This window comes from Sphaerodactylus townsendi, linkage group LG17 (genome assembly GCF_021028975.2).
Source record: "Sphaerodactylus townsendi isolate TG3544 linkage group LG17, MPM_Stown_v2.3, whole genome shotgun sequence".
Classification (NCBI taxonomy): domain Eukaryota; kingdom Metazoa; phylum Chordata; class Lepidosauria; order Squamata; family Sphaerodactylidae; genus Sphaerodactylus; species Sphaerodactylus townsendi.
This window is the reverse complement of record NC_059441.1, coordinates 16,187,777-16,211,714: the sequence shown is the minus strand read 5'-3', so window position 1 is coordinate 16,211,714 and position 23,938 is coordinate 16,187,777. Positions and strand designations below refer to the sequence as shown.

The 23,938-nt window shown below is 46.5% G+C and overlaps 1 long non-coding RNA gene across 1 annotated transcript in view; it reads right to left on the bottom strand.

The window, feature by feature from the left end:
- LOC125446126 overlaps positions 1–22,678 on the bottom strand; it is a 133,732-nt gene extending 111,054 nt beyond the window's left edge. The window contains exon 1 of the long non-coding RNA XR_007246370.1: positions 22,510–22,678. This is a non-coding gene — a long non-coding RNA (uncharacterized LOC125446126). The remainder of the gene's footprint in view (positions 1–22,509) is intronic.
- Between the last annotated feature and the right edge of the window lie 1,260 nt (positions 22,679–23,938).

The window sequence follows — 23,938 nt, the reverse complement described above, 5'->3', positions numbered from 1 at the left end:
GGTGTTGTCCAGAGGCGTAGCTCCAAGGGGACAGGGGGTAGGCACGACACACCGGGCACGTGCCTCTGTGAGGGTGTGGCGAGGGTGTTCCGGGGGCATGACGGGGGCGTTCGGGGGGTGTTCCGGGGCAGGGGTGCTCCGGGGCGGGACAGGGGCAGAGGATGCACTGGTTAACCGGGAGCTTTTCCCCCTTGCTACACCTCTGGTGCTGTCAACATCATGATGTTTACTAAACAGGCAGACTGTGTTTATGGGGTGGTTTGCCTTTCCCTTCCCCAGCCATCTGCACTTTACCCACTTTACCATCCTCAGAAGGATGGCAGGCCGAGTTAACTTGAGCCAGCTACCTGAAACTGACTTCCGTCGGGATTGAACTCAAGTTGTGACCGGAGCTTCGGCTGCAGTACTGAAGCTCACCACTCCGTGCCACAGGGCTCCCTAAACAAAGCTCATGATTAAATCACATCAGACGGTGACCAGGGAGTCCCTAATTTGAAGCCACCCCCTGGGGCAGTGCAGGGGGTTCGACAGCATTTCCAGGTTGCCCTGCCCCAGTCACATAAAGTCAAGGATTTAAAGAGGGCAGTTGCCAAAAAGCATGGCTACTGCCAGATATTCATGAAAATGGAACACTTCCCCCCCCACCCCCGAATTTTCCTTTAGGGATACCTACAATGGTAACCATTTGCTAAACAGCCACTAGTTTCTGCAAAGGAAATGCCCTTGAGACAGCTGTCTAAGAATTCAGCTAAAAATGTTTACAAATTTAAAGAGGTGACCAAGTGAACATTTTCATCTCTGGTTCATCCTGGCTCTAAGTACACAACATGGCCCTGACCAACAGGTTGTCCTACAGTAAGGTGACCAGATAGTCACCTTTGCTAACCGGGAAAGGCAGGTGGGCGGCCCCCCATGCGCGCGCGTGTGTGCGCGCGCACACTCGTGCAGCCGCAGGAGCGCACAGCCTTCTGGGGCGCTGCCGTTTCCCGCCCTGTCACAGGACGGGAAATGGCAGCGCCCCAGAAGGCCATGCCCCTGCGGCCGCGTGCGCATGCGCGTGGCCACAGGAGCGCACAGCCTTCTGGGGCACTGCTGTTTCCTATCCTGTGACAGGGCGGGAAACGGCAGCGCCCCAGAATGCTGTGTGCTCCTGCGGCCGCGTGGGAGGCTGCCGCACTGCCTTGCGCCCCAGAAGGCAGTGCGGTAGCCTTCCAAAACCCGGGACTTTGGGGAAAACCTGCGGGACGCGGGACAAGTTCGTTAAAGGCGGGAATGTCCCGCCAAAAGCGGGACGGCTGGTCACCATATCCTACAGGTTTTTTTTAAACAGCCCAGAAAAAGACCAGAGAATCTGACCCCAACCGCAGAATTGTAAGAGTGCGTCCTCTTCAACCAAGGCCAAGATCCAGCGGTAGAAAATTCATGGAAAAACCCTTCCCTAATCTCACCAGATGCCATGCCCAAGAAGGGCATGATTGAGGGACTAGAGCACCTTCCTTATGAGGAGAGGCTGCAGCATTTGGGACTCTTTAGTTTGGAGAGGAGACGTCTGAGGGGGGATATGATTGAAGTTTATAAAATTATGCATGGGGTAGAAAATGTTGACTGAGAGAAATGTTTCTCTCTTTCTCACAATACTAGAACCAGGGGGCATCCATTGAAAATTCTGGGGGGAAGAATTAGGACTAATAAAAGGAAACACTTCTTCACACAACGTGTGATTGGTGTTTGGAATATGCAGTCACAGGAGGTGGTGATGGCCACTAACCTGGATAGCTTTTAAAAGGGCTTGGACAGATTGATGGAGGAGAAGTCGATCTATGGCTACCAATCTTGGTCCTCCTTGATCTCAGATTGCAAATGCCTTAGCAGACCAGGTGCTCGGGAGCAGCAGCAGCAGCAACAGCAGAAGGCCATTGCTTTCACTTCCTGCATGTGAGCTCCCAAGGGCACCTGGTGGGCCACTGCGAGTAGCAGAGTGCTGGACTAGATGGACTCTGGTCTGATCCAGCAGGCTAGTTCTTATGTTCTTATGTAAGGGCAATCACTTTCTCTTCAATTGTTGCCAGATGTTTAAAGGCTGGGATCGAGAGAGCAAAGTAGCTGAGAGACAGCTTTGGGGTTCGCCCTTCCGGGCGTCCAATTCTGAAAGAAAGGTACATTCCGCGCCGGCTCGGCACTTGACTTCCCTTCCCAACTCCAGTCTGCCTCTTTAAACTTTAAAACTGCATAGTAAGTCCCATCTCGTTTTATTAAAAATAATGTGCATAATTAAGAACCCTTTTGATCTACTGAATACGTGTGGCACTTCATTATACGAAGAACTTAAGTGACTAATTTTCTCAGCCTGCAAGTGCATCTATTATGTATGTGCAAAAACCATTTCAGAAAACCTGAAAAAAAGGATAATTGGGGGGGGGGGGCGATGAATAAACAGGACACACTGTGCCACCGTCTTGTAGGTGTTTCTTCAACCTCACCCGACTTTATTGTACTCTTTCATTCACTAATTCCATTTTGCTTGCTCGGTTGCTTCGGTGAAACCCCTAAACCCACAGTTTCAGCACATCAACGCACAGAACAGCCTTCGCAATTCACACCAGTAAATAGAAGTTCTATACAAAAAAATCCTCAAAACGCATTCCTTCCCCTTCTTCTGTACTTACCTTTTTATCTATATAAAAAAAGGTATATAATTTCATTTTGATTGTGGTTTGACTGAGCAGAGTAATGCGTAGGGAATTAATGTAAAGGTTCAATCAAAAAGTGTGCTAAAATAACTGTTTTCTTCCATACAATGGCACTGCAAAAATTAACTTCCATTATTAATATGGCTCCTGATAGCAACTGTGACGGGGAGGGAAGAACGTGTGCTAATTTGCACCTGGCTAATATGGAAAGTGCTTGATAAATGTTTTGATAATATTATACTGCTTCGTTCCCCACACCCAACCAAATATTACATCCGCAGCATCAAAAAAAAGACCTCCGGGTGGCAGCAATAGGTAGAGATGTGAAGGAAAGAGGCTTGAAAGGGTAGATGTAAAGGAAGCCACGCTTCCAGCTAACCATTTAATAATTTGCAAATCAGATCTTTATACATGCAGAAGACCTAGAGAAGAAGAAGAAGAAGAAGAAGAAGAAGAAGAAGAAGAAGAAGAAGACTACGACGATGAAGAAGAAGATGAAGATGAAGAAGAAGGAGAAGGAGGAGGAGGAGGAGGAGAAGAAGGAGAAGGAAAAGAAGAAGAAGACGACGACGACGATGAAGAAGAAGATGAAGATGAAGATGAAGAAGAAGAGTTGGATTTATACCCCCCCTTTCTGTTAGGAGACTTAAAGAGGCTTACAAACTCCTTTCCCTCCCCCCCCCACAACAAATACCCTGTGAGGTGGCTGAGAGAGCTCCAAAGAACTGTGACTACCCCAAGGTCACCCAGCTGGCATGTATTGGAGTACACAAGCTAATCTAGGTCACCAGATAAACTTCCACAGTTTAAGCGGCAGAGAAGGGAACCAAACCCAGTTCTCCAGATTAGAGTGCTTCTTTGGCGCTCTCTCAGCCCCACTTAACCAGTACACCATGCTGGCTCTCCAGTGATCCAGAAAACACCCCACCTGCTAAAAAGTAAACATAACAGGAAAATATATTGTCTAAGGTTTTCACAGCCACAATCCACTGAGTGTCATGGATTTTCTGGGTTGTACTGTGTGGTCGTGGTTTGGTAGTTTTTGCTCCTAACATTTCCCCCACTTTTACGGCTGGCATCTTCAGAGGCATTTCACAGTAAGATGGGCTTCCGTGGCAAGAAACACAACTTTCCGTGAGAGAAAGGCATCTTACTGCAACGTGCCTCTGAAGATGCCAGCCACAGATGTGGGTGAAACGTTAGCAGCAAAAACTACCAGACCCTGGCCACGTAGCCCGGAAAAAGCACAATACCAGTAACAGGAAGTGTTCTCACTAAAGATGGTTGGAGAAGAATACAAGGTCATGGGAGTTAGAGCTTCCAAGGTGGATACAATAGGGAGCTGGGTACAATAGGAAGCATTCAAATGTTTGTTTGGGAGTGGTGGAGGAGAGCAACAGGGTTTTTGTGCATACCCCTCCCTACGCTTAAGACAACTTTCTGGACAGTTCACTTGTTCTAAATGTGCTTCTGGATTAGGAATGCATGCAAAATCACAAATTTGGGACTTCTGCTAAGCTACACTTATGATAATGCATTGGTGGGGTTGGGGCACAATTTAATTTGTAAGGCAGTGATGGCGAACCTATGGCACTCCAGAGGTCCATGGACTACAATTCCCATCAGCCCCTGCCAGCATGGCCAATGGGCTGATGGGAATTGTAGTCCATGAACATCTGGAGTGCCATAGGTTTGCCACCGCTGCTGTAAGGAATCTCAAAGCAGCTTACAAACTCCTTCCCTTCCTCTCCCCACAACAGGCACCTTGCGAAGTAGGTGAGCTGGGGAGAGTTCTGAGAGAACTGTGACTGGCCCAAAGTCACCCAGCAGGCTTCATGTGCAGGAGTGGGGAAGCAAATCTGGCTCACCAGATTAGAGTCCTCGGCTCATATGGAGGGACAGGGAATCAAATCCGGTTCTCCAGATTAGAGTCCACTGCTCTTAACCGCTATGCTGGCCAACAGTGTAATTTCAGCCTCCAGGTAAGAAGGGCAGGATATTTGGACGCTCTACACCAGAGGTCTGCAACCTGTGGCTCTCCAGATGTTCATGGACTACAAATCCAATTGGCCATGCTGGCAGGGACTAATGGGAATTGTAGTCCATGAACATCTGGAGAGCCACAGGTTGCAGACCTCTGCTCTACACACAGGGGAAAATGTCTGTGTAGGAAACTAGCAAGCCGTGGAGAAAAGGAGATGGATCACTTTCAAACATTTCCCCACCCATCACGGAGAATTCAGCAGAGTCTATGAAAAGTACCTCCAGTTGCTGTTAACTGGCTGTCCTCGAACTGTGCACATTGATCAGAGCAGAGGTAGGCGAACAATAGTTACTATTTGAACTAATCACTTGAACACTTTCAGATCTTGTTTTATTAAGGGGGGGAAGTTAAGAAATCTGGAAGACTCTAATCATGTTTTTATAGCCTTTAAAAATAAATCCTAATTACGGAGCATTCTCTCTTTTCTCGGGAAGCAATTTTCTCCCCTTAACAAGCAGCACTGCGTGTTCTCTTAAGAAAATACCAGAAGCATCCTTTCCCCCACCCCTCAGAAATCTTCAAAAGGAGGGAGTTGATGATGAATAGATATTAAAAGCTCCAATTTTACACATTTTGAATCTAAAAGCAACTTTCCAGCACCAAAAAGAGAGAAAGTCAATTCGCAGAACAAAACGCCTATTCAGTTCATATCAAATTTGTCATAGGCGGAGTGGTTTCCATCAATGAGAAAAGGAGTATTTGGAGAAATGATTCGGTTTTGTTTGCTGAATTGTAAACAAATTGAGTTTGGACAGTCAGTGGAGGGGTACATCTCCAAGCATAAAACTATCAAGCACACCTGACTTACTCCGAAAACCAAAGGAGAGGAGACTATAATAAGGTGACCAGATGGTCACCTTTGTAACCCGGGATGGGTGGGTAGGTGGGCGGCCGCGCGCGCGAGCGCATTTGCGCGCAGCCGCAGGAGCACACTACCTTCTGGGGCACTCCCATTTCCCACCCTGTGACAGGGTGGGAAACGGGAGCGCCCCAGAAGGCAGTGCTCCTGCGGCTGCGTGCGTGGGAGGCTGCCGCACTGCCTTGCGCCCCAGAAGGCAGTGCAGCAGCCTTCCAAAAATCGGGACACTTGAAAAAACCCGCGGGGCGTGGGACAAATTGTTTTAAGGCGGGACTGTCCCGCCAAAAGCGGGATGTCTGGTCAGCCTAGACTATAAACAAATAGGGCTTAGGTGTCAAACTTGCAGCCCTCCAGATGTTATGGGCCACAGTTCCCATCATCCCTTGCCAGAATCATGCTAGCAAGGGATGATGGGAACTGTAGTCCATAACATCTGGAGGGCTGTGAGTTTGACACCTGTGAGATAGGGGAAACCAAAATCTCAACAATGCTCCAAAAACAGGGCAAGAGGCTTCTGCAGGCAAGCAGTTTGAGCTCACAAAATGGCCTCTTAAAGGGACAGAACACAAACGAAGCCTTTAAAAAAAAAATTCAGCCAAAAGAATCGCATTTAAAACATTTCTGAGGTTGCAAATCGAATGTTTTGGGGAAATAAACAATGCAGAACTCCATATAGGAAACCTTTTATTTCCTGCTCCAAAATGTTTTAAAGCGTCTGTGTGGAAAGGCCTTGATCTTGCTGAATTTTTCTCTTGCATACACCCTGGCTCTCCAATCTACAGATGCAGATAAAAAAATTAAAAATCAGTTACTGAAGTTGTCGTGCTTTGCTCCAAGTAAACACAAAATAGAGGGTTGTTGCAGGTTTTCAAAGGCGCAGCGGGTAAGAAGAGATTACGCTTCTTCACAAGGAAAGCTGTGCAAACCCAGCATTACTGATCATATACCTCCGCTAGCTCTTAATTCATCTGAAAAACTCTACATATTATGTTTCCCTGCCTCGAGATCTTCATTCACAAATAAAGACTCGCATCGGGTACCAAAGGGTAACTACCACTTCTGACGGAACCATTCTTTAACTTTTACAAACCTACACATTAGACAGGAACTAAATTGCCTTTTGAAATGGAAAAAGCCAGGGAGGTGTATCAGTGGCAGAAAGGATGTATGAGAAGAATTAACTGCAGCAATAATCCTCTTAAGCGAATTGTACTTCTGCTAAAGAAGGATGGGGGGGGGGGAGGCAATCTGGGGAGAGGGAGAAGCAAGTGATTTATAGCCTAGGAATTTGAAAGCCGAGATTACGATGTAGCTTATTCCACATGCCAGTCAAACACGATCCAACAGTGCCCCGTTTACAAAACAGGAGCAGCCAGCCGGAGTTGGCAAAAGGTTTCCAGACCTTCCGCAAGCCAGTTTTCTTTAGTGTGCTTTCCTACACAGTGTGTTTTCCTACACAGACCGCTGTACCAGTTTAAGGCCCTGCAACCAGTTTTCTTTAGATGCAGGTGTGTTTTGCTACACAGACTGCTGTACCAGTTTAAGGCCATGCAAACAGTTTTCTTTAGGTGCAGGCATGTTTTCCTACACAAACGGCCGTACCAATTTAAGGCCCTGAAACCAGTTTTCTTCAGGTCCAGGTGTGTTTTCCTACACAGACCGCTGTACCAGTTTAAGGCTCTGCAACCAGTTTTCTTTAGATGCAGGTGTGTTTTCCTACACAGACTGCTGTACCAGTTTAAGGCGATACAACCAGTTTTCTTTAGATGCAGGTGTGTTTTCCTACACAGACCACTGTACCAGTTTAAGGCCCTGCAACCAGTTTTATTTAGGTGCAGGTGTGTTTTCCTACACAGACCACTGTACCAGTTTAAGGCCCTGCAACCAGTTTTCTTTAGGTGCAGGTGTGTTTTCCTACACAAACGGCTGTACCAGTTTAAGGCCCTGCAACCAGTTTTCTTTAGATGCAGGTGTGTTTTCCTACACAGACCGCTGTACCAGTTTAAGGCCCTGAAACCAGTTTTCTTTAGGTGCAGGTGTATTTTCCTACCCAAACGGCTGTACCAGTTTAAGGCCCTGCAACCAGTTTTCTTTAGATGCAGGTGTGTTTTCCTACACAAACGGCTGTACCAGTTTAAGGCCCTGCAACCAGTTTTCTTTAGCTGCGGGTATGTTTTCCTACACAGACCGCTGTACCAGTTTAAGGCCCTGCAACCAGTTTTATTTAGATGCAGGTGTGTTTTCCTACACAGACCGCTGTACCAGTTTAAGGCAATGCAACCAGTTTTCTTTAGATGCAGGTGTGTTTTCCTACACAGACTGCTGTACCAGTTTAAGGCCCTGATAAAACGGAGGACAGAAGAATGATGTAAGCAACTTATGATCCCTATAGGAAAAACAGAAGCTCACAAATAATCACAGCCAAAATAATCACATCACAGCCTAAAGATAATGCTTTCTTCTTCACCTTCCAATGGGTAAAGCCCTTCTTGATTGCTATGGTGACAGAGGTGCTGACCACTCACCATTGACTTACAGCTTCTTTGATGGATTTGCAAGGGAAGAAATGTTCAGAGATGGTTTGCCATTGCCTTTCTCTGCTCAGTGACCCTGGGCTTCCTTTATGGTCTCCCATCCCAGTACTAACCAGGCAGTGGTGGGATCCAAAAATTTTAGTAACAGGTTCCCATGGTGGTGGGATTCAAACTGTGGCGTAGCACCAATGAGGCTGGGCAGGGCACGACGGGGGCGTGGCCTGGCATTCTGGGGAGCGGGGCATTCCTGGGCGGGGCTGTGGCAAGGACGCAGCCACTGCGCCGGTCCTTGGGCGGGAAACGAATGTACGCAGACGCAGGCTGCCAAACACGCCGGTGCACCTCCTGCTAGACTGCTTCAAGTTCTGCGCGCTACTGCTGAGAGGAGGGGCGTAACTAAGGCAAAAATCACGTGGCAAAATCACCAATTAGTAACCCCCTCTCGGCACACACAAATAATTAGTAACCTACTCTCGGGAACCTGTGAGAACCTGCTGGATCCCGCCTCTGTAACCAGGGCCAATCCTGCTTCGCTTCTGACATCTGGCAAGATCAGGCTAGCTTGGACCACTTAGGTCAGGTCAGTTTTTGAACCGACTGTAACAGGTTCACGTCCTGAACCAACAGCAAAAGTCAGTTCCCTACAACATTGACTTTTGTGGCAGATTTCTTCTGCTGAGGGCAACAAATTAAAAAACCAGTCCTTCTCCTTCCCAGCCATCCCATTTTTTTCCCCTCCAGCTTGTTTTTGTGGCTCATCTGTCACGTAGCACACAGAAAAAAACACACAAATGCCACGTACCAGAGTTGCCTGAAAACCAATTGCTTCTGGGACATAACTCTTGGGTGGCAATTCTGCCTCTGAAATCCGCAAGGAGGCTTCGAATCCAAGGTCAAGGAGGAAAACATTGGCCAGCTCATCCATCTGACAGGGAAGAGCACAGACAACCTCGCCAAGACACCTTCGTCTGTTTGACCAGAAAAATTAATCGACAGGCCTGTACCAAATGTCTTTGGTCGAACCGGGGGCACTTGAAGGATCCGGCAGAAAGATTTACAATCATGAAAGTCACTGGCAGAAGATTTACAATAATGCATGTCACTCATCCTTAAGCTTTGTCCTTTGAAGGCTCCTGTGTCACAGGATGGACTTTTCGCAACGCCTTTTGCATTGTCCATAAGGAAACAATAGAAATCACTTTATCCACCAACACATCGAGGGGGGAGAGGTAGAAGTTATAAGGAAACACAAATCATGTAATCTTTCTATTGAATGGATGGGTCAGAAGGAATGAAGGAATGTTTTCTCTCTCCCACTCCCCCACTGGCAAGGACTCAAAGCAGCAGTGGCATAGGAGGTTAAGAGCAGGTGCACTCTGATCTGGAGGAACCGGGTTTGATTCCCAGCTCTGCCGCTTGAGTTGTGGAGGCTTCTCTGGGGAATTCAGATTAGCCTGTGCACTCCCACACATGCCAGCTGGGTGACCTTGGGCTAGTCACAGCTTCTCGGAGCTCTCTCAGCCCCACCCACCTCACAGGGTGTTTGTTGTGAGGGGGGAAGGGCAAGGAGATTGTAAGCCCCTTTGAGTCTCCTATAGGAGAGAAAGGGGGATATAAATCCAAACTCCTCCTCCTCCCCCTCCCAGAAAAAATGGATTGGTACAGTTTAGCTTACCCAAAATGTAGCAAAATATTAATGCTTTCCTCCCGTTATATTGCAGTCGTGGAAAGAGCCATCAAACCACACCTGGGTTATGGAACCCCATAGAGCTCTCAGGGCAAGAGAGGTTCGGATGGAGTTTGCCATTGCCTGCCTTTGTGTAGCCACCCTGGACTTTCTTGGTCATCTCCCATCCAAATGCCAACCAGAGCTGACCCTTGTTAGTTTCTAAGATCTGATTAGATCAGGCTAACCCGATCCCACTCATATTATAGTGCAGTGGTGACGAACCTTTGGCACTCCAGATGTTATGAACTACAATTCCCATCAGTCCCAATTGGCCATGCTGGCAGGGGCTGATGGGAATTGTAGTCCATAACCATCTGGAGTGCCAAAGGTTCGCCACCACGGTTATAGTGCATTCATTTCGTAATATTCTATATTTATGAAAAATGGAAACAATCCTGAGCCCAGAAGGGAAAGGGCGGTGTAAAAATCTCACAAATAAATAAATAAAATGGAGGAACAGAGAAAGATGTAAGCTGGTTTGGGTTCCCCTCAGTGGTGGGATTCAAATAATTTAACAGCCAGTTCTGGTGGTTGGATTCAAATAATTTAAGAACATAAGAAGAAGAACAGAAGAACAAGCCAGCTGGATCAGACCAGAGTCCATCTAGTCCAGCATTCTGCTACTCGCAGTGGCCCACCAGGTGCCTTTGGGAGCTCACAAACACCATTTTAACAACCGGTTATGCTGAAGGGGTGTGAACCTGCTGAATCCCACCCCTGGTCCGCCTATTGGGGAGAAATGAAAGGTATAAATGAAGTAAATAACCAAGTTCCCAAATCAATGTTCTTTGTAAGCCACATGGCTGCATAGATACAGTATTGGTGCCACACACATTGGGTGGTCACCAATAGGGGGAGCTCTCACAGAGCTTTCGACAGGAGGCTCTGTGTCATTCAGTAGTGGGGAACTTCTGTGCAGATCCCTGCCACGGGCAGTGGTGGCAAACCTTTGGCACTCCAGATGTTATGGACTACAATTCCCATCAGCCCCAACTGACCATGCTGGCAAGGGCTGATGGGAATTGTAGTCCATAAAATCTGGAGTGCCAAAGGTTCGCCACCACTGGGTTAGAGGGACTATCGCACCCAACGAATTGCACAAAATGATTCTGCAGATGTCCTTTCAAATACTTCCTTGAAACTTCTTCTGGTAGACTGGGGCTCCCCAGACTGCAAAAAGTACCAGCTGAATGGACTTTTTGTTGTTGTTTTCCAAAAATGCAGAAGTGATCCCTCTGTAATAGACACATTCAACTGACCTCCCCCCCACACCCCCTGGCCTCTGAGCCAACAAAGGGTAAAGGGCCAAAAACAAATCCACACAGAAGGAATGATACAGACGCAGGCATAACTCATGAACTTTCCTAGTCTCTGACACTTGTCAGCTTTCATTTATTTAGATTTTTTCCCTCCGGTGCTTTGAGGACTAATCTAAACCTTCAAGCCCTTTTTGAACACAGCGGCCTTTAAAAACACACAGACAAAAATGAAAGTTGACCAAATGGTCACAGGGGATGAGCCATGTAGTAGTAGTAGTAGTAGTAGTAGTAGTAGTAGTAGTAGTAGTAGTAGTAGTAGTAGTAGTAGTAGGAGGAGGAGGAGGAGGAGGAGGAGGAGGAGGAGGAGTTTGGATTTATATCCCCCCTTTCTCTCCTGTAGGAGACTCAAAGGGGCTTACAATCTCCTTGCCCTTCCCCCCTCACAACAAACACCCTGTGAGGTGGGTGGGGCTGAGAGAGCTCCGAAAAGCTGTGACTTGCCCAAGGTCACCCAGCTGGTGTGTGTGGGAGTGCATAGGCTAATCTGAATTTCCCAGATAAGCCTCCACAACTCAAGCGGCAGAGCAGGGAATCAAACCCGGTTCCTCCAGATCAGAGTGCACCTGCTCTTAGCCACTACGCCATTGTACCCACCGATGGAACTGAATGAAGAGCATCCACGCCCGCTTCTTAAAGAACAGAAATCCTAAATTCACTTCCTGTATGACCCTCCTTCCCTTCTCTCTAAACTTGCTAATTCCAAAGGCACGTGTATTAAGAACTCAATCAAGCCAAAGCTGAAACACACCCAACATATCCAAGCAATAGGTTGCCTTAGATGGAAGTATCTGATTGCTCCATCTACCAACCTTCCAACATTTTCTAATGAACTCCTTCAGCAACAAGGAACTACTAACAAATTATGTTCCTCAGACCTCTGTTCCCCCATTCCTAGAGGTTTAAAGTGTTATCACAGGCTTATCCACATACCAACTCATTGTTGTAAACTAGGGCGAAAAAGAGTGGCCAGGCCAAAATCACCCAGTGGATTCCACAACTAAGCAAGAGGTTGAACTGAAGAACTTGAATAAAGGAACCTAAATCTAGGTTGTCATACAAGCCATGTTGGATCACACCAAGGTTTTGTTATTAAGTGGCCAATCTGATAGAACTTCTCAAGTGAAGCATGAAGGCAAGTCTAAGTCTTAATGAACCAAGATGGAAACGTTTACCACAGCTCTACACATGAAACAAAGGAGCAAGGAGCACACAAACTTGGACATGGTCACTTCACACACAAGCTGTGACTCAGCCACAATGCCTGAACAACTGAAGTCAAAACACTCTGCTTTATAAACCCCCTTTCACGCCCTCAAGGAGGCAGAATGATATGGTATGGTACAGAAATATCACCAGATCTCAGGAGATAAGAAGTACTTGGATGGGAGACCACCAAGGAAGACTCAACAGAGGAAGACCATGACAAACTACCTCTTGTACCTCAGTTGCCTTGGGAGCCCCTTGTTGGGGTCACCATAAATCAGTTGCAGCTAGATGGCACATGGATACATAATGTTCCCAAGCCATCAGTTAACATTCATTCTTCATTAAGGCATCCATTTATTTATTTGCTTCAGTTATAGTCAACCTCTCTCACTTGGACTCCAGACAGACTACAAACGTGAATAAGTATTCAGCCGATCAGCAAGTGTAACCCCCATGCTCAGAATGGGTTGACCCAGAAAGGGGTGGAGACCCAAAGCAGGAGAAGGCTGCAGAGCTCATGTAGTTGGAGGAGACAAGGCTACCAGACTCGGACCTTGGTTGTATAAGCCCTTAACACCTTGTTAAGGGTTCTTTTTTATGTTTGTAATGGGTGAGAGTTCTCCTGGAAACCTTCATCATGTTGAATCCTGTTCATCAAGCCCTTGGAGTCTTCAGGAGCCAACCCACTTGCAAAGAAGAATTGGACTTGGCAGTATCAGTAGACTGTAAATATAAGGACTTGAAAATGCAACCTGAACAGGACCTTGAAGTGTGATGTTAAATGTTGATGTTATATGTTATTTGTTAAGAAAGTAAACCATTCTGTTTTTAAAAATTGTTGTTGCAAACTCATTCCAAGTTCTGCCCCACAGAACCCACAAGCTGAGGTTACACAAGCAATTTATTTATTTATTTATTTATTTATTTATTTATTTATTTATTTATTTATTTATTTATTTATTTGTTCCACTTTTATACTGCCCTCCCCCAAAGGGCTCATGAAGTATAAGAAATTATGAAGTATGATTTTTTGAAAAACCATTTGAATTTAACAACAAAGGTTCACTAACCAGACATCTTGTTTCAATTCTGTCACCTCTTATGCCAAACAGTTATTTGCAACGTATTTAATATTATCAAAGCTTTATAAGGTGGGATTCTAAATTCTGTAGTGAGTTCTAAGATTTCTACTGATGTTCTCCATCCTGTGCAAAGCTGAAATGCACAAAGTGAAGTCTAAATTAGATATAAAACCTTAAGATCTTGCATCACAGACCGGATTTGTCTACACTGTTGACCCACCTATAATAAAATCTGACAAAAGTTAAAAGAGGAAAACGCTGAACTATTTGTGAAATATCCAAATGCGTTAATAAACACCACCACTGGAAGTGTTTACAGATAATGAAGTACTAAGGTCAACCTTCACCCAACATTTAAGAGTTCCAGAGTGAAAAATTCTGCCAACTAACCTATAAAAGGAATTCAGCACGACTTTCTTCAGGTCAAGAGAAAAGCAATATCGTAGCAGAGCGATATAAACCAAAGAGCCAAAACAGAAAAGTGAAACGATGCCAGATTTCACACTTCTTTTATTAGCTATTTTTCATTTCACAAAGAACATAAAACTTCCATCAGATACTGAAAAGCTATATAAAAAGCCTGCCTTCCAAACGTCATTTTTTCCCCTTCAGAAGTGGCCGCAAAGCGGCAGCCTTCATATGTTATGAATCCTAACAGGGCAGGAAAGATGTTAGGCGAGAATTAGAACAGAAGCACTATCTCCAAGGGGAGGCATCCTTAGCCCTAAAGAAGTGATGGCGAACCTATGGCATGGGTGCCAGAGGTGGCACTTGGAGCCCTTTCTATGGGCACGCGCACACAGAGTTCATCATGTGGGGGGTGGAAAATCACCCCCCCACACACCCACATCTAGGCTGGCCTGGGCCACTGAGCATGATGTGCGCGCACCACAGTGAGCAGGAAGGACTCGGCTGGCAGGCCTGGTGCCTGTGCTCCGGGTGGCTGCAGACTGAGGGGGGGGGGGGAGCGCAGAGGAGACAGAGATGCTAGAGCGGCACAGAGCAGCGCATGCAGGACTTGCTGGAGGCTAGAGCAGGCTGGCCCCTGCTCGAGCAGGTGGGGCGGAGGAAGAGTGAGCCAACCGTTTTTTTTCTAAACTAAAACCTCAGCATTCAGGTTAAATTGCCAGGTTGGCACTTGGCGATAAATAAGAAGGGTTTGGATTGCAATTTGGACACTCGGTCTCAAAAAGGTTCGCCATCACTGCCCTAAAGGGTGATGAATCCCACGCCAAAACAACAGCACAAGGGAAATGGGCAGTGGTGAGATTCAGTCGGTTCGCACCGGTTCGACTGAACCAGTAGCTAATTTTTCCCTTAGTTCACCAAACTGGCTGAATCCCACTACTGCCCATTTCCGTTGTGCTGATGAGGGATTAATCACCGAGCCCCCTCCCTCGCCCTTCCAGGATAAGCTGCAGCCGCCACCTTCCCTCATCTCCTCCCCTGGAGACCCAACATCCGCACCAACCAGGTAAGTGGTCAGCAGGGGGGAGTGGGGGGGGGCAAGTGGTGGTGGGGGTCTGTCAGATACATTAACAGAATCCCACCACTGGAAATGGGGAACCAAAGGATAAACTCAGCTCCAGAATAGCGGTCCCCCAATAGGAAACTCATCTTGCAGGACTTTCCAGGGGGTTTTGTAGCAATTTTGAGAGCTGGATAGACTCAGTGGTGGCTCTGATTCCTTTCCTGCTTTTGAACCAAACTTGGCTCCTGAAAGAAATCAACAAACCAAGACCGACGACATTGGAAACTCAGCCTGACTGTTCCTCGGGGATGGGATTCTCGGCCAAACTGGATGGAAGTGTGCCCTGCATCGCTTCCCATCTCTGTTGAGGGTGGAGGACTGAACAGAAAGAAGCCATCCTGTGTCAAACATGGCAGAACATTTCTCAGCGTGGAGGTCTGCTGTTCCATCTAATTGCCAGCACATACAATAGCGGTCACACCACCACACTACGAGTACCCCAACCTCTATTCTGCGTCACTGGCTTTCAATCATACATAATAAATGAGCACAGAGATTCTTTTAAAAACAAAATAAAACTGGGAAAGATTTATAAGGGGAGGGGCTGTATACAGGGCTGTCCTTTTCAGAGTGCCACAGCGGGTGGTGATGGCCACTAACCTGAATAGCTTTAAAAAGGGCTTGGACAGATTTATGGAGGAGAATTCGATCTCTGGCTACCAATCTTGATCCTCCTCCTTGATCTGAGATTGCAAATGCCATAGCAGACCAGGTGCTCAGGAGCAGCAGCAGCAGAAGGCCATTGCTTTCACATCCTGCATGTGAGCTCCCAAAGGCACCTGGTGGGCCACTGCAAGTAGCAGAATGATGGACTAGGTGGACTCTGATCTGATCCAGCAGGCTAGTTCTTATGTTCTTATGAGTGAGTGGGGCAGTGTTAATAGCTAGCTAGCATATCCCTCTTGTTTCTACTTTCTACTTATTGTACCAATATTAATTTTGTTTTACTGTTTTTCACTGCTCTGTGAGCCACCTTCCCAATTTTGAACTGAAAGGTGAAGGAGTTTTTTCCCACCTAAATAAATCCTTTTCCCAACCTTGCAAGTAAACACAGTAAAGAAGAAAGAAAGAAAACAGTAGAAAGAAGAGGAGGAGGAGGCGCTTGGATTTATATCCCCCCTTTCTCTCCTGTAAGGAGACTCAAAGGGGCTTACAACTCAACAACAACAACCACCTTTATTAGGCATATAAAATAGGCTCTAGAGCAGGGGTCTGCAACCTGCAGCTCTCCAGATGTCCGTGGACTACAATTCCCATCTGATGGGATTTGTAGTCCATGAACATCTGGGGAGCCGCAGGTTGCAGACCCCTGCTCTAGAGAATTACTAGACATTTGTGAAGTACAAAACAAGAATACATTCAAAACACAGAAGAACTGTGACTAGCCCAAGGTCACCCAGCTGGCATGTGTTGGAGTGCACAAGTTAATCTGGTTCCCCAGATAAGCCTCCACAGCTCAAGCGGCAGAGCGGGAATCAAACCCGGTTCTCCAGATTACAGTGCACCTGCTCTTAACCTCTACACCGCGCTGGCTCCATTTACCTCACATGGCATGTGAATATATGAAGTGGCCATATACTGAGTCAGATCCTTGGTATTGTCTGCTGAGACTGGCAGTGGCTCTCTCAGGTCTCAAGCTAAAGACTTTCACATCGCTTGCTGCTCAATCCTTTTTATAGCTGTGGATGCTGGGATTGAACCTGGATCATAAGAACATAAGAACAAGCCAGCTGGATCAGACCAGAGTCCATCTAGTCCAGCTCTCTGCTACTCGCAGTGGCCCACCGGGTGCCTTTGGGAGCTCACATGCAGGATGTGAAAGCAATGGCCTTCTGCGGCTGTTGCTCCCGATCACCCGGTCTGTTAAGGCTTTTGCAATCTCAGATCAAAGAGGATCAAGATTGGTAGCCACAAATCGACTTCTCCTCCATAAATCTGTCCAAGCCCTTTTTAAAGCTATCCAGGTGAGTGGCCATCACCACCTCCTGTGGCAGCATATTCCAAACGCCAATCACACGTTGCGTGAAGAAGTGTTTCCTTTTATTAGTCCTAATTCTCTCCCCCCCCCCCCCAGCATTTTCAATGAATGCCCCCTGGTTCTAGTATTGTGAGAAAGAGAGAAAAATTTATCTCTGTCAACATTTTCTACCCCATGCATCATTTTATAGACTTCAATCATATCCCCCCTCAGACGTCTGCTCTCCAAACTAAAGAGTCCCAAACGCTGCAGCCTCTCCTCATAAGGAAGGTGCTCCAGTCCCTCAATCATCCTTGTTGCCCTTCTCGATCCTTCCACGTTCCTAGCAGATACGCTACCACTGAGTGACAGCCCTTCCCCCTGGCTCATATTTCCATCCCTCTCTTCAGCCAAAAGGGAGTTCCAAAAGAGCTGGTTCACAGGAAGAAAAACGCAAGGCAAACAACAATTAAAATCCCACAAAAACATGCTCCTCGGGGAGAGGCTGTCAGCTATTTGCTTCCTGCCTTCTCCCTGGCGGTCCCTGCAACAGAAGCCGCGGGGAATGAAATCCACAGCTGCCGCCGGACCCAGGGAATAAGAACACGCTATCTGTTGCAAACACAGCATTCCACTAAACACGGGGCTGCGTACGAGGCCAATTCTTTCAAAGCACGCACACATATCGGTCTCTCTGGGTGGAGCCGCGTGGCACCATTTGCTGAATCGCTAACAGCAAATGACAGAGAGCCCGGTTCCAAAGGGGCCAGAAGCTCTTTTGTCTCTTGAGTTCCCACTGAACTGCAGTGACACCTTCTGGTAAGAGAAAGAGGCTCGAATCTTCTTTTTTTTTCATTGTCTCCTTATGAACTTTGACAGCAAAGATATTGTGTGGCTCCCCCACCCCCCACTGGCAAGCAAGAGACGGTCTTCTGCCCTCGGATGGGGAATAAGAGGCATCAAACTCCGAATCTCCCCCGCCTATCAATCGGCAAGTCGCACAGGCTCTTGAGTCTCTTCCCGAGTCAAGAATTGCAATAAGTGCCTTTAAGGAGCAGAGGCTTAGACTTGCAAAAGAGCCTGCCTTGTTTCAATGTTTAAACAGACAAAGCCTGCAAAGAGCTAAGAGCTGAGAACTGCAATAAGCACCATGAATCTTGCAAGCCTGTTTTTGCAAATCTCCAATGAGGTGCAATGCTTAGAGCGCCAGCCTAGGGTCTGGGAGATGCCAGTTTGAATCCCCAATCAGCCATACAAGCAGACAAGCCTTTATTTTAAAATAAGTGGAGTGTGTGTAGTGGGGGGTGGGAATGGAATGGAGGGGGAGAGAATATCAGCTCTAGTTTTGGGACTTCCTGGGGTGATGAGCTCTGTGCCTTTAAGGCTGTTGATGGGCAGATCTAAGAGAACCAGGTGAAGGAAAGGTGGTCAGACAAACTGTTATGCTGGCTGTGGGCTGCCTCCTCACATGTAATCAGAAGAACGTGAGGAGAGCCCACTGCAAGCCCACTGCGCAGAGAACAGGCTCTAGATAGGTGACCTATGCATAATAAGAACATAAGAACTAGCCTGCTGGATCAGACCAGAGTCCATCTAGTCCAGCACTCTGCTACTCGCAGTGGCCCACCAGGTGCCTTTGGGAACTCACATGCAGGAGGTGAAAGCAATGGCCTTCTGCTGCTGCTGTTCCTGAGCACCTGGTCTGCTAAGGCATTTGCAAACTCAGATCAAGAAGGATCAAGATTGGTAGCCATAGATTGACTTCTCCATAAATCTGTCCAAGCCCCCTTTAAAGCTATCCAGGTTAGTGGCCATCACCACCGCCTGTGGCAGCATATTCCAAAAACCAATCACACGTTGGATGAAGAAGTGTTTCCTTTTATTAGTCCTAATTCTTCCCCCCCAGCATTTTCAATGGATGCCCCCTGGTTCTAGTATTGTGAGAAAGAGAGAAACATTTATCTCTGTCAACATTTTCTATCCCATGCATAATTTTATAGACTTTAATCATATCCCCCCTCAGACGTCTCCTCTCCAAACTAAAGAGTCCCAAACGCTGCAGCCTCTCCTCATAAGGAAGGTGCTCCAGTCCCTCAATCATCCTCGTTGCCCTTCTCTGCACTTTTTCTATCTCTTCAGCCATGACGTCATCAAATCAGCCATGATGTCATCAAAAGTGAATGAAAGCACAGGAAATCCACACACTCACGCTAACATTTTGGTAAGGAGTATCCCAGAGAGAACAGAAACTGGTTTTCAGCACTACCAAATCGGTACAAAGAGTACAAACAGTGTTTATTGCACAAAGCCAAAGGCTGTTACAATAAAACACAAAGAACATGAAACGTACATCGTAAATAAATAACATCACTATTCCAAACAATATTCATCAAAACAATTCAACCTTCGGCTATAGCCCTTCACTCCTGTTTTCTTAGACACAGTAAACAGCGGCTCCCTATGCAAAGCTCGCCACTCTGTGTCCGAGAGGAAAGATCGGCTTCTTCTGCTTCCAAGGAAAAATTTAAGCCACTCTAAAGTGCTGTAAGAAATTTGGTTCTAGGCTCTGCATTAATCTTTTGGGGAACAGCAATCATCAAATAAAGCTACTGGCATGATCCGATACTGAACGGATGTGAAGGATACCCTGAGACTGCAGAAAGTGAAGTCGGTCAGGTTGGGGGCTCTCATGTGGTTCCTTTTGAGCAATTTAAATCAAAGTGAAAATCTGAAGCTGGGATCTACGACAGCAGAAAAGGATTTGCCAAAAAACGAGGCAAAGCTTCTGCTCGACCTTGCATCAAAAAAGGACCTTTTCTTGCACAGGTTCCGATTGGAATAAAACTATTCTCAAAAGTTTAAAGTTATTGCTTCTAATGTAGCCAGTCCAGGTGGTGGCTCCCTAAATACAGAGGGATGTTGCTTAGGGATCCATGCCTGGAAGCCCCGCCCCACTCTTGGCAGGCTCGGCACCTGATTGGCTGCCCAAGCCCAGCCAAGTCCAGTCACCCCAGCCCACAATAGCCAAAGAGGAAATCCTTCTTGGTCACTTGCTCCCCAGCTTTGCGGCTGCCCCGGATAAATTCAGGCAGGTGGGCGGCCATTGCTTCTCGCACAGATTTAGATCAGAATATAATTATTCTCAAAAGTTTACCATCATTGTTTCAAGTCAACATTCATGATAACAGCCCGGAAACCACACAGCACCAAAATTCATGATAACACTTAGTATGTTTACAGTGCTTTCAAAGAGTCAACCATTATCTCTAATTTTTACGACAACCCTGTAAGATAGACAAGAATCATCCTCTTTCCAGTGGCATTGCTATCCTAAGAAGAAGTACACACCCTCCTCGAGCCACTGAAGTCAACGGGCTCAGAAGGGCGACAGTCTGGCTTCAGAGTACATTGCGAGCTTGGTTTGAGGCCGAAGGCAGAAGTCGCAAATGAACCTGTGACCACCCAGACTACAGCTTATTCTTAGCCTCTACATTCCTCCACCTTTTCCTTCATTATTATTTATTTATTATTATTATTTATTGGGTTTATAGACCGCCCTCCCGGAGGGCTCAGGGCGGTGAACAACATGTAAGTAGAGCACAATATCAAGTTAAAAACCAGTAGATATAAATTAGTACGGCTCTAATAAAAATAAACCCTACCCCATTAAAATACTACATTATTAAAATTACATTAATATAAGATGGCACCTGCTGTCAACTCCCCCAAAAACCCCTAGGGGAGGGCGGTAGGATCCGCTAGATGTTATAAAAGAAGAGGAGAGGGAGGGGGCCCCAGTCAACGGCTAGGCTCCCCAAAGGCCCGGTGGAACAGCTCCGTCTTGCAGGCCCTGCGGAACTCAGCAAGATCTCGCAGGGCCCGGACAGCTGGTGGGAGAGCGTTCCACCAGGCAAGGGCCAGAGCTGTAAAGGCTCTGGCCCGAGTGGAGGCCAGCCGTATCATTGAGGGGCCAGGGATCACCAGTAAGTTGGCCTCTGCCGAGCGCAGAGACCAATTCGGGACATATGGGGGTCTTGCTTCCAAATATGAGTTCTGCAGACACGCATGCCGACTGGTGAATCATTTCCTTTCGCTGTCACTCAAGTGAAAATGAGAAAAGCAATGTCCATTGTGGGCCTTTCCCCCATAAACCCCCCCACACACAAATCACCTTTAGGGAGGTAATTATGACTTCTTTAAAACTACTTTGCACATACTGCAAAGCAATCAGGAAAATTCACCCAACAGCAGCAGACTTTCAGTGTCAAACCGTCTGCCAGGGTGTAAAAACGGGGCATCAACACATTCCGCACTACTCCCAGCGCCAGCACATCTGTCGAAAGACATGTTGCGGAACGTTAAATTGGGGGGGGAGAGAGGGGGGAGAAAGACACCACGTCACTTAACAAGCAGGCAAAAAGTCAAAAACAGCCACGTTCCTCCTTCTGCTGCGAACGAAATTATGAAGAGCCTAATTGGAAAGCAATTTCTGCAAGTTTTAAGCACAGATGAATTTTTCTCCTTTCCAAAAAAAACAAAAACAAAACCACCCCATTTGGTGACAAATGGTGTCTACTAAAGTTTCAGATGCTGCGGATAATAAGATGAGTGAAGCAAGTTTGCGGGGGGGAAAAAACACAGCAAATTGATTACAAGTGCACAGACACAAACACACCGAACGCTGAAGAGGTTTATGGGATTTGGAGGCATTCAGTACTTAATGCTCATCGTACTTCTGAGAACATAAACACCCACTGGGCAAACAGTTCTCTCTTCATGTCTCTGGCAGTGCGCGTGTGTGTGCGGGGGAAAGAGGGTCACCTGTGAGCCCCGTGCAGCACAACATACCCAAAAGCTTGCTATCACACCTTCCATGCCACTCATGTGGAGGAGCGGGGAGTCAAACTCAGTTCTCTAGATGAGAATCCACCACCCTTACACTATACCAGGCGTCTGCAACCTGTGGCTCTCCCGATGTTCATGGACTACAATTCCCATCAGCCAATTGGCCATGCTGGCAAGGTCTGTTGGGAATTGTAGTTCATGAACATCGGGAGAGCCGCAAGTTGCAGACCCCTGCACTATACAGACAGGATTTGAACGTGCAGTCCGGTAAGCAGAAAGACTACTGAATTAAAAAATACATTACTGCAAAACAGCATCACTTATCTTGAGCAACATGCAAGTTAAGGAAATATAGCTTTATCTCTGAGGTTGCATTCAAAACAATATTTAAAAGCCACTTAGGAGAAATCCCGATGCATTCTGGGCTCCCTCTGGCCTTCACACTGCATTTTGCAAGGTATTAACCACCTAATTTTTCATTTTGCCACATCCACATTTATAGGCTGTTTTATGTACTGTGACTGGTCACTGAATACCAAAGCAAGACAACAGCATTCAAATTCCACTAGATATGGGGGTTTCACATATGGAAATAGTCATTTCTCTCTCAAACAATGTGCAACCCAACTCCCTCCCACTGTGCCCAGGTATTTTAAAAGGAAACACAAACACAGAATCTCTCCTTCATTCCCCATGCAAGTTTCTCTAATTACCTGGTCTTGCCTCTGGAGCAGCAGTGGTGAATTAGAGACCTGCCATTCCTCGAGTCTTCATTTCCGGACTCTGGACAGACAACTGCGCACGCGCAGCTCACCATAGGTTTCGGTACTTATACCAAGATTCCTTTTCTGCGCCGTGTGAGTGTGTTTACGTGCCGTTACGGACAGCCACCTGTAAGGGGGACAAAGTGAAGCACAAACTGAACACTGTTGCAAAGCAGCCATGAACAACAGAGCTACACAAATTACTTCAGAAATTCTCCGAGTTAAACTGGAAAGCAAACCAAATACACACCAAATCAAGGGGATGGGAAGAGCAATAAGAGAATATGGAATATGCTGCCACAGGAGGGGGTGATGGCCACTAACCTGGATAGCTTCAAAAGGGGCTTGGACAGATTTACGGAGGAGAATCGATGGCTACCAATCTTGATCCTCCTTGATCTGAGGTTGCAAATGCCATAGCAGACCAGGTGCTCGGGAACAGCAGCAGCAGCAGCAGAAGGCCATTGCTTTCACCTCCTGCATGTGAGCTCCCAAAGGCACCTGGTGGGCCACTGCGAGTAGCAGAGAGCTGGACTAGATGGACTCTGGTCTGATCCAGCAGGCTCTTTCTGATGTTCTTAGGAGAAGGGTGCCTACTTTTCCCTTAACGATCCCCACCCACACACACTCATTCAACACAATCTCAAATGTTCTCCCTTTTGGTTATCTTTGTGTTTTGTTCAGGCATTTAATTATGTATTAAACAAAGCGTAATTTAAATTATGCCAGCACTTCTCAACAGCTGTCAACATCTGAGGAGCCAGAAGGTATAGATGCGAGGCACTTTATTTAAACAGAAGAATGAAGCCATTGATGGAAAACTGCTGATTCCATTTTTTTAAAAAAAAATACTGCAGATGTTTTAGCATGTTACATAAAGTTGCATATGGATGGGAGCCGCCAAACCCAACCCATGAGATTCGCTGTCTTGCTTTAGCTTGAAAGATGCCAACCACAAAAATGATGCTCTCAGACACACAAACATTTTGTTTAGCAACTAAGCATGAATTGTGACCAAAAAGTAGCAGTTCCTTTCTTAATATAATTACTTCTGTCTTTTCCCAAGAAAACCCAGAAGCTGATAGTATGGTCCCCTCAATTAGGCTTCCTAATCAGTTGTTAGAACTCTTTCTATAAACCAAGTTCCACTAATACTCAAGTTAATCACATGATTGGGATCTCATTTAACATCTGTCCTAGCCCTTATTTAACATCTAGCCTAGCCCTTATTTAACATCTGTCCTTTGCTGTCATAGAAGGTACTCTGGGATCAGGACCTACAACATACCATTGGATCTTGAATTCACACAGCAAATTTCATTCTGATGTCTCAGCTTCAATGTTACAATACATTTTGCATTTTCCTTTTCCTTGAAGA